Genomic DNA, 11,368 nt, shown 5'->3' on the forward strand with positions numbered 1-11,368 from the left:
GCTCAGGCTGCAGCGGTAATCAGTTACAGCGACAGCAGCAAACAGCAGCCTGTCAGCAGCTACCTGGCCGGTAGAAGCTGTCTCTCTCTCCTCTTTGCCTGACAACAGAATTGAATAACAGACTGGAAGGTCTTCTTAAAGGCTAATGAAAGAAAAGGCAAAGGCAAAGGGCCAAGCTAACCACTAGCATGCAAATGTGATAAGCATGCACAATCTCAGCGCGTCTTCCTCACCTCTTACACAGCTTCATCCTTACCCCCAAGCATACACTTGGATACTACCATTTCCAATATCTTTCAGACTTTACTTCCCCAGTGAAAATCCTCAGTGTACCTCCAGCTGCCACGGTGATGAAATACAATGCAGACTTCTACCCTTTGCTAAAGTATACTTTGTTTATAGTACTCCCCTGACCTACTGGTTTAGTTGTCCTATCAAAAATTAGTTATAAGATGTATTGAATCAAACTATGTCAATACAATTTTTTGAAGGAAATGATGTTATTCTAAAAGAAATGTGGGTGACTTCATATGTATAAAGGGTATTGCTTCTCAATGGATGGGAAAGAGAGTGGAGGAAGGGAGAGAAGGGAGAGAATTTGGAACTGAAAATAAAAATTAAAAAATAAAAAGAAATGCAGAAAGGGTAACAAATAAAGCAATTTTATAATTTCATGATGTAATTTAACATATCTATACTTCTTTATTTTTTTTTTTAAAAGCTCACGGTTTCTTATACAACCTTTTTTCTGTGCTTACTTCTTATTGTGCTCTATTAAACTATGACTGTAATAATAGCTAGCTTTTATGTTACACTCTAAGATTTGCAAAGCACTTTACACGTGTTAACTCATTTGATCCTCCTAACAACCCTAGGAGATAAGTATTATTGTTATTCCCACTTTGCAGATGAGAAAACTAGGACACAGAAAGGTTAGTGACTTGCCCAGGGGTAAACTCCTAGAGCTCTGGGCCTGGAGTCAGGAAGACTCATTTCCCTGAGTTCAAATCTGGCCTCAGATACTTACTAGCAGGGTGCTCTTGACAAGTCACTTAACTTCTTCTGGCCTCAGTTTCCTCATCTGTAAATGAGGATAATCATAGCACCTCTTTTCCAGGGTAGCTAGGTGGCACTGTGGATAGAGTGCACTAAGGCCTGGAATCAGGAAGATTCATCATCCTGAGTTCAAATGTGGCCTCAGACACTTACTAGCTGTGTGGACATGGGCAAGTCACGTAACTGTTTGCCTCAGTTTCCTCATCTGTAAAATGAGCTAGAGAAGGAAATGGCAAACCACTCCAGTACCTTTGCCAGGAAAACCCCAAACAGGGTCACAAGAGTCAGAGAGGACTGGACATGACTAAACAGCAAACAAACTAATGTCTGAGGCAGAATTTGTATTTAAGTCTTCCTAAACTCCAATTCCATTACTCTATCCCCACTTGGATGCCTAAAAATATGATGAATATACAAAAAAGGACTTATAAGAAATATGGAGCAAAGTAATCAGACAAAAAGAAGCAACATACACGAGGACTACAACCTTGAAGACAGAACAGCCACAAATCGATCAAAGGTAAATGTGGAAAAATAGCAAAAACAAGACTGACTCCAAAGAAGAGATAGAAAAAGACTTCTATCACTCCCTCCTCTCCTTCGCAGAGGTGAAAGGTCCATGGGCATGAAACATTGCATATATTTTCAGACTTTTTCAATGTATCAAATAGTTCTACTGATTTTTTTCTTCCTCTTTTTCCTTTTAAAAATATTCTTTGTTATATGAGAAAGCTTCCTGGGATGGAAAGGGAGAGAAATTTAGGTGATGTGAAAGCAAAATATTTCAATAAAAATTTATTTTTAAAAATCCTCTCTTCTGTTATATGTATATGGAAATGTCTATGATGGTTAAACTCAGGATAAAAAAGGTGTGTGTGTGTGTGTGTGTGTGTGTGTGTGTGTGTGTGTGTGTGTGTGAGTGTGTGATGAAATGAATCGATTTTCTTCTGGTATGACCTGTTTTTTCTTTTAAATGGTGTTATTGATATCTCTCATTTTAAAATATCATCATCATTTCTCCATAACCCCTTCCCCTATAGAACTATGCCATGTAACAACAACAAAGTGTTAAACAAAACAAATCAATTCAGGAACCATTTCTGATAGCGCATGCAACATTTCTCACTGGTAATACAACTCTTCATTGATAATAACAGCTGCTAGTGCTTTAAGGTCCGCAAAGCATTTTACACATATTATCTCATTTGCTCCTCATAACAACCATGGAAGATAGCTATTATTATTATATTATTATTCCCATTTTACAGATGAGGAAATCGAGACAGCCAGATGTTAACTAACTTGCCTAGAGTCACAGGTAGTAAGTGTATGAGCCTGGATTCAAACTGAGGTCTTCCTGACCACAGATCCAGAGCTCTATCCATTGTACCATCTAACTACCTCTGTTGAGAGGAGGGATTATATGATTTACCATCAGTCCCCTGGAGTCAAGATTGGTCATTACACACATCTGAATTCTAGTGTATTTTAGTGGGTTTTTTCCCCCTGGGCTTTGTTGTGGTGGTTGTGTATGTTGTTGTGGTCACTGTGCATACTGTTATTGTAGATCTGTTTTCTTTACATTGCATTAGTGGACAGCCTGTTCTTCATGAATAGCCTAGCTAGCTTTTAGTGAGTTTTGTTTTACTTTTTAAGGGCTCACATGCTGTGCCCTTCTCTTGTCCCAGAGTACTTTCCCCATTCTCCAAAATCTTTCAAAATTCACCAGTGATGCTATTCAGAAACCACATTGGCTAATATTCTCAGTACTCTTTATCTAGGCCTGGTGACAAACGAATTCCTCACTTACCTTAGGTTTCACTGTTTGCTAATCTTTCTTGTCTTGTTCTTTCCAATTCAAAGATTCTCTTTGGCAGAGAAAATGGACTTAAAATCAGAGTTCAGTAGTTCAGCTATATCTCACCATCATCTGATAACATCATTACATCCATTTGGAGCAGCTGTTAGCCAATATTTTTTTCCTTCTTTTGCTTCCAACATAGCTACAAAACAAAAACAACTCTTTCCTTTTTGCAAAAAAATTCTGAAATGTTTGTTGTTTTCGTCACCAGCTTTAGCTCCTTATGGGATTTCTGCATTCCCAACACAATCCATAAAGGGTCATATCTGCATTTTCTTTTGAATTTGTGCTGTTACTTGGGATTGTTTCCATCTTCTGTGCATTCTATCTTCCATATATAGAAGCTAAAACACCACTGACCTCAGGCCCCAGGGCTAGTGACCTGCATCAGTACCTGTTTATCTAGTCATAATTTATTTGGTTTCATTGCTGGGGGAGACTGACTTCCCAACAGATAAAGTAGGCTTTCCATTCTCATTTTTATTGGCTCATCACTCCCACCCCAGTTTTCTGACTGAAAAAATTTACTAATTTTGTCTCTATTCTAGGGTTTCCCCCCAAAAGAGTGTAAGTAAAAACAGTACCCAATATATAATATAAATCAGGCAAAGGTGGAATCATTTAGAAAGCAACAGTAAGCATAAGAGAATCACAATGTGCCTTATTAACAGGACAATTTAAATAGGATTCAGTGTATTAACCTCTTACTAGTAGTATAGCAAGCTGGGAGGCTAATATTCAAGCTTTGTTGGGACATCAAACAGTTTTTTGCAAGCCTTCCAATTTATATATTAACCCATTTGACTTCCCTAAGGTCTATAGATGCTACAGAAAAGAAATATACTAGACAGGCAAAGGCAACCAAAGGCCCCTATATAAACCTAAGTAGTTGTGGACATATAGTTGACACAGTGGAATGAGTGCAGCACTTAGAGTCAGGAAGAACTGAATTCAAATCCTACCTCAGACAATTATTAGTTGTGCAGTCCTAGGCAAATCATTTAAATTCTTTGTGCCTCAGTTTCCTCATCTGTAAAATGGGGATAATAATAGCACTTACCTCCCAGGATGGTTGTGAATATCAAATGAGTTAATATATAAAGCACTTTGTAAACTCAGGAGTATGCTTTAAGGAACACCATAGAAATGTTAGCTATTATTAAGTCTCCCTCCCGAGTAGGGAGTATGGTGCCTGTTGCTACTGTGTTGCACTAATGATACCCCTTTATGAAATCACATCTTGTCACTTGGAGGGCCGCAGGCAAGAAGGCTGCTGGTCAGAAGCCCCCTCTTTCATCAGTTGTCACACCCTCAGTCATCAGCTTTTCCAGCTCAGCAACCAGTTAAGGAACTCAATGGATGAATGAATAGTGATTGGAAGCTGGCTCTTGAGGTTTCCTCCCTGTCCATCAGAACGGCAGCTGCGCCTGTTTTGAGGTGGGGAAAAGAGCAACAATGTCTTTTTATTCCTTAAGCCAGACGTATCCTCCTTTATTAAAGATACTTTTTATAAACACAGTAATTCAGGCAGGACCTGGGTTACAATTGGCAACAACAGGATACAATAACTCTCAAACTCCTTTCCTCCACGGACTACCATGCGAAGCTACTATGAAACTCAACGAAGAGCGTTTTATACTTCAAATGGGAAAAGTTTCGAGTGAAGGTGGATGCTTTCACAAGGAAGATATGTTGTTTCCCAACTTTTCACAAGACTACCCCTGACTTTGAGGGGGAAAAATGAAGAGTACAGAAGTCTTCATTGGAAAAAAAAGACTCCACAATAAAAGGAATTGTGTCTCTTGTGCCCATCTCAGGGCCATTGTTGAAGTCCAGATTGCCTGTAAGGGGAAGGCAAAGGAATAAGCATTTACATAGCATCTACTATATGCCAGGCAAAGTGCCTTATAAATATTATCTCATTTGAAATATTCATATATATGTATATATATACACATATACATATGTATGTCTATATTATATGTGGGTATATATATAAACACACACATACATATAATTGATTTAGGAGGTGAGAAGAGAGAGGGGAATGGGGTGGTGGGGGGCAGGCCCTAATAGGCCCCGTGTGTGAAAAACTAAAGATGGTGCTGATGGCAGATGGGAAAGGAGAAGTACAAATTTGTAAACTTTCCTTCTCCTATTCCCACCAGAAAAGCTGGAAGAATCAGTGTTTATACCAATGCATCTGATGTGTTTATATGACAGTATTGGAACCCTCCCTCCCCCCCTCCCCGCCCTGCAATTCAAGAGAAGCACTCTCAAAAACTACAGGGAGAACAAATCCCCTTCCATTTCAGCCCAGCTTCTGAGCATTCCTATTAGTGATATTTGCCCCTTCCACCAAAACAACAAAGCATTTTGTGGGCTAACAACATGGCTTAACAAAAAAGGAAAATCAAATTCTGTGTTTTTATAAAACTTGATTAAAACAGTATTTTAAACTCAACAGTCACCAGAAGTACATATTTATCAAAAATTCATACAAATCCATTGGCATTGTCAGCATCTTCAGCTTTATGTGTGTTACAGGGTTCTGGTGCACAAACAGAAAGCCTAGGACAGACTCTCTCCACGTGGAAAACTTGGGAAGCCTGTGTAATGACGTGTAAAGGAAGTGCCTTAGAGAGAGATATACTGTGGAGCATACATAGACATTCCGCAGCTAATCATGTTTTGAAGAAGAACCTCATTGCTGCAGAGGAATTCAAAAAGGCTTTTTGGCTTCATTCAATGATCCCTTTAAGTCTTATTACCTTCTGTGAGATCATGGGGTCTCCTTTGGTGAAGGGAGTGAAGTGTCTGACTTTGGGAGTTTCAAAAGGTGAAAAGCCACAGAGAAAGTCACCAAAAAAGTGCAAGCCACAGAGATCTAGAAGTAGGAGCCCAGGCCTAGTATTGAATCCAGTCTAACACAGAAGCTCAGAGGAGCTAGGAATAATCTTTAGTAGGACCTTTGGGTTCCCAACCCAGCAGAAGCTGAGAAGAAGACTATATAGCAAAGATGCTGCCTTTGGATATGTACCAGGTGGAATCAGTGCTACCAAGGAATTAAGCTGAGTATACTTGGTGTCCTACAGGTATGAGGGAAAATGTTTGTATGTGTGTTCTGGCTATGTCTTTGAAATAAATACACTTTGGTAAAGTTAATGATATTAATGGTTAAAAGGAACTGGGGCCCTGGTCATTGGCCCCTTACCAATGAGACAACTGATGGAGGCTTGAGCCAATGGCATTTAGAGAAGAGAGACAACCCCTTTAGGGTATCTTAGAATCCTGAGAGGATGATATAGAAGTCTGGTCCTGAGAGAATGGGGCCAGATCATTCTATGTTACATGTACCTGGTCCATTTTCTGCAATGTTGTTCACATTTTCACAAGCATCAACCTCCTCCCTGTCCCCCCAATTTGGTTAACTTCTCTCCCTTCTTTGCAGTTATCTTTTTGGGTTTCATTTCTGGCTTCAGATGGTGCAAATTCAGTAGATAACCCTGACAATCTCCTTCATGGTTCATCCTTAACATTGGTCTTATCTCCCATGACAATCTTCTTTAATCCTTCTCTTGGCCATGGCGGTGATGGCTGGGGGGCAGGGAGACAGTGATAGAAGCAGAGTCTGAGTCCTGCTGCTCTGCAGGTCTTCAGGGTCACTTCTGTCTCTGCTTCCTCATACTGCTTGGGGTCCTGGGAATTTGTAAGGTTTTTATAATGCTGGAAGCTGCAGACTGGTTACAACTGGGCTTCACCTCCTGGTACTCTTCATTATCAGCTCAGTACTCACATCTTTTTAAAAATCGGAGCTTCTTTATGATGGCACCCTCATTGTTCTTCAACAATTTCCCTTTTTTCTTTTCCTTCGTTGGAATAATTGGTATTTTCAAAATTTTATGTCTGAGAGAGCTTCTCATCTCTACTGAATAACTTCCCCTTCAAAATATTAAGCCATTGGATCTTGCTATTCTTCAGAACCCTTTGATATCTACATTCCCCTAAACAAGGGTTCATGCCAAACTATATATGACTTTCCTCTCATTTTTCTATTAGAAATTCTATGATGGAGTGGTCCTTTCAACTTCATCCACCAGTTTTCTCTTTGACAGAATTAGGTCCCAGAATATCAGTTTCCCTTGTCAATTCCTATGCCCTTAGATGGATGATTATATGATCAAAACAAGTCAAAAATTTATCAGCTGCTTTGCTTTGGGGGAGGCAGAGAGAGAGACAGAGAGAAACAGAGACAAACAGAGAGAGAGAGAGAATCAGAGAAAGCATGTGCATCAGAAAATGTATAGACATGGGAGTTTCTTCCTATGTTTCTATACTAGATTTGTGCTGTACTCTTGTTTTGTTTGTTTGTGTTTGTTTAGGAGGGGGGAAGTCAAGGCAATTGGAGTTAAGTGACTTGCCCAAGGTCACACAGCCAGCATGTCAAGTGTCGAGGTCAGATTTGGACTCGGGTCCTCCTGACTCCAGGGCTGATGCTGTACTCACTGTGCCACCTAGCTGCCCCTTATGCTGTTCTCAAAGTCCTTCTACTGAGTTCCTCTTCTAGTTCATGGAAGTCTCTAGTATGCCACTAAGACAGGGCTTATTTTCTTCCTATAGCAAGGTGGCACAATGGATAGATAGTTGAATGTGGAGTCAGGAAACCTTGAGTTCAAATCTAGCTTCAGACACATACCAGGTGTGTGACCTCTGCTTGTTTCTTCAACTGTAAAATGGGATAATAACAATGCCTACTTGGGGAGGGGGGAGATTGTTGTGAGGATAAAATTAGATAATATTTGTAAAGCACTTAGCATAGTGCTTGACACATGGTAGGTGCTATATAAATGCTTATTCTCTTTCTTTCTTCCTCTCCCTTAAAACAATTGAAAATTAAAAAGTCAATGCAAACAACTTCTAGGACTTACATTCCCTAAACATGAAGCACAAACAGGTAGTGCTTTTGTTCCAACATATCAGGCACAGATCTCATACTTCTTTGTGATTTCTGCTGCCATCTTGGGTCAATAACATTTGTTTCTTATTATCTCTAGGGTTCTTTCTTGACCCACATGTGTATTGTCATCATGGAATATTTTCATGACCATAGAATGATATGCACATGAGTAACACCAATCTCTTTCTGGTACCATGTATGAGACCAGTATGCTGCTGCATAGCTCCAATCTCTGCTCTGTCTAAACAGTAAGTGCCTTTTGGGTAATGGAACTTTAGTCCTTTAGCTTCTCTTCTTTTGCTTCTTGTCTTGTATCTCTTCTCACAGATCTTCACCAGCCATTTGCTCTCACTTGCTCAGTCATCCATGAACAACTGGAATAAAGTTCCCATGTACTACTAAAATGCTGTCTGGCAAAAGTCTAAAAATATCAACTGTACTTCCATGTGATTTAGACCTGACTTCCTGGGCATCACATACAGCTTTCATTACTTCTGTAGTTATTATCATATTTTCGTATTATATAATCTTCAAGGGAGAGCATTTGTGTCCACATTACTCTTCTCTAAGCCTAAGTGTAGGCTGAAATTATACTCAGTGCTACAGTCCTGTTCTGGAAAATAGTATCTAACCTGGTACAAGTCAAAATATGTCAGCCTAATGTTTTTAGTTCAGTTTAGTTTTTAGTTCAAATTTAGTTTTATATACATGGGATTTGAACTATTTAATGACAACCTGCACCAAAGCCAAGAGCTCTAGGTTGTGTATGGGACAGTAATCTCATGGTCAACAAATCCTCTGCTAGTGAATGCAACCAATTTCTGCTTATTGATTTCTCTCTTGGTACAAGACTATTCCTCCAGGTTGGAATAGATATGCAACATAAAAGACTTTCTCAGATCTGCATAGATGTTGATCAACTCTGATAGATGGTGACCAAACCTTTGAAAGCTTGTCATGCTGCTCTATCCAACAATCTTTGAATGGCTTCAGAGAATTCAGGAGAAAAAAAAATCTTTCTTGCCCTAATGCATATAGTTCTCTTCTATCACATATCCACAAATGAGATCATTCACTGATTTAGCAGGTTAGCAGCATAGCTCTTTACTAATTTGTGATATCAAATCCTAGAAAATTCTTAGGTTGTATGCTTGTGGCCAATTAAAGAACACTTCTGCCTTTTCTGGAGAGGGAGGTGGTACTCACACACATGGAATATGGCCCATGCATTTGACAGAGGCTCTGGAGAACCCACTTGGTAATTGATAGCCTCTTTAGGCAATCCAATATTTTCATCAATCTCTCTTCATATTCTTCTGGTGTCCTTCTAACTACAGTAATACCATTAGGCTTAAGGAGTGTGTGTGTGCATGTGTATACCAATGTAGGATATGTATTTACATATAAATGTAGCTTGTGAGAGGCGTTGATAGGTATCTCTGGAATCTTGCCCAATCCTTTTGCAAGGAGAGTGCTATTCCTGCCTTGAGGAGAACAGGAGAAGGGCCACAAGACTGGACATTCTTTTCTCTAGTCTCTGAGAGTAGGGAACTAGAATTATATCTGTGTACTCTATATATTGCTGGTCTAGGGATACAGTAGATTTGAAACAAGAGCCACTTCCCTGGTCTCTAAATCTTAGCTTACTCTCACTAGTTTGACTCTTTCCCACCATTTTAACTATTTGTAGTTATATAAAATGCTATCACAAATAAGAAATATCAAGTAATCCCATTTATCCAATCAAAAAGCAAACTGAAATAGAGAAATTAAACAGAATGAAATACACCATAAAATACATAGGAGCAAATGAATTGATGAGCGTGTGATAGGACCTCAAGTTGAACCAAGAGAGATCTTGATCTCACCCAGGGGGAAATTTTGTCTCCAAAGTCTAAAGGAGGAAAGATAGAAATCAGGGATATATTGGGGATTTGGACTCTCCTACATGTCTACAGCTTCCAAAGTCTTTCTCCCCACTGGAGTAAGTCTCAAAGAATGTCTGGAACCACATGTAAATCTCTTTAAAAATGTGTCTCCTCAAAAACACTTATACCAACTCTGCACCTATGTTTGGCATGCAGCATCACATCAGCATTCTCTTCTCCAATTAGGAGTTTCCTTCTTTCTATATGGTACCATAGGCGCAAAATGTACCAGGCCTGAAAATCTGGGTGACATAGCTATATTGACACTTTCATGTAATTCATGTCTCCCATTACTTTTGTGCATGCTTTCAGTATTCTTTCCTCCACTTCGCCCTGCTTGCAGCCACCAGGATGGTACCACATTTTTTGTCACACAACAGCTCCAGAGTGGTTGCTCCCTCTTCTTTATCCATTTCGCTCTCTTTACTCAAGCTCCCAAATCCCTTCAAGCCCTAAGGAAGTGAAAACCAGTAACTTTGGAAAATGTATGCCCACACACCTGATCTATTCCTCCTGAGTCTTCCTGGGTCTTAGCTGGGTTACATAGATATAGTCCACCTCTGTTTATTTTCTAAAGACTATATAAATTAAATAGGATCTTGCATTTGTCCAAAATGAAAGTTATCAGTTATTTTTCTTTTTACTCATGGAACTCTTCCTACAGTTTATTCCCCGTACCTTGGCATTTCACTATCACTTGGAAGGGGCTGGACAGATAGTGGGTATATTAGGAGTAGGGGCCAAATAGACATATATTGACAGAGTATAATATACATGTATGTATGCATGTATATGTGTGTGCATGTATGTATATATACCTATATACATATACTTGCACATACACATTTTATATATATAAATATATATACTGTGTCCACTTCCTTCTCTACTAAAAGGTACTTCTTCTCTGGACCCAGGCATATGGGCTAGACCTGGCTGAGTCCTGGGGAACCTGGGCTTCCAATAAGAGTGGGGTTAGGCTCTCTCTTCTTACACTCTTCAACTCATTAAACTCCCATCCTAGGGACAAATTATTTAAGGTTAGTGGGGGGAGATTTGTGGCAGAGAGATCAAGTAGCAGGCTATTTCAATAGTCCAGGTGTGAGGTGATGAGGGCCTGCACCAGAGTGGTGGCAGTGTAAGAGATGTTATGAAGGTAAAGTTGACAGGCCTTGGCAACATATTGTATATTTGGGTTGAATGAGAGTGAGTAGTTAAGGATGAAACCAAGGTTGGAGGCCCAGGTGATGGGAAGAATGGTGGTTTCTTCAAAAGAAAGTTAGGAAAATGGATGAGGAGAGCATTTGGGAGGAAAGATAATGAGTTCTTTCTTGGACATGTTGAATTTAAGATGTCTATAGAACATTCCATTCAAGACATCCAATAGTCAATTAAAGACTAGAAGTCAGAAAAGTGGTTAGGGTTGGCTAAATACATCTGAGAACTATTTGTATAAAGGTGATAATTGAAGCCTTGGAAGCTGATGGATTTACTAAGGGAGATAGTATGGAGGAGGAGAGAAGAAGGTCCAGGACAGAACCTTGGGGGATGCCCATGGATAGTGCG

Source organism: Trichosurus vulpecula, chromosome 2, assembly GCF_011100635.1.
Source record: "Trichosurus vulpecula isolate mTriVul1 chromosome 2, mTriVul1.pri, whole genome shotgun sequence".
NCBI classification, from domain to species: Eukaryota; Metazoa; Chordata; class Mammalia; order Diprotodontia; family Phalangeridae; genus Trichosurus; species Trichosurus vulpecula.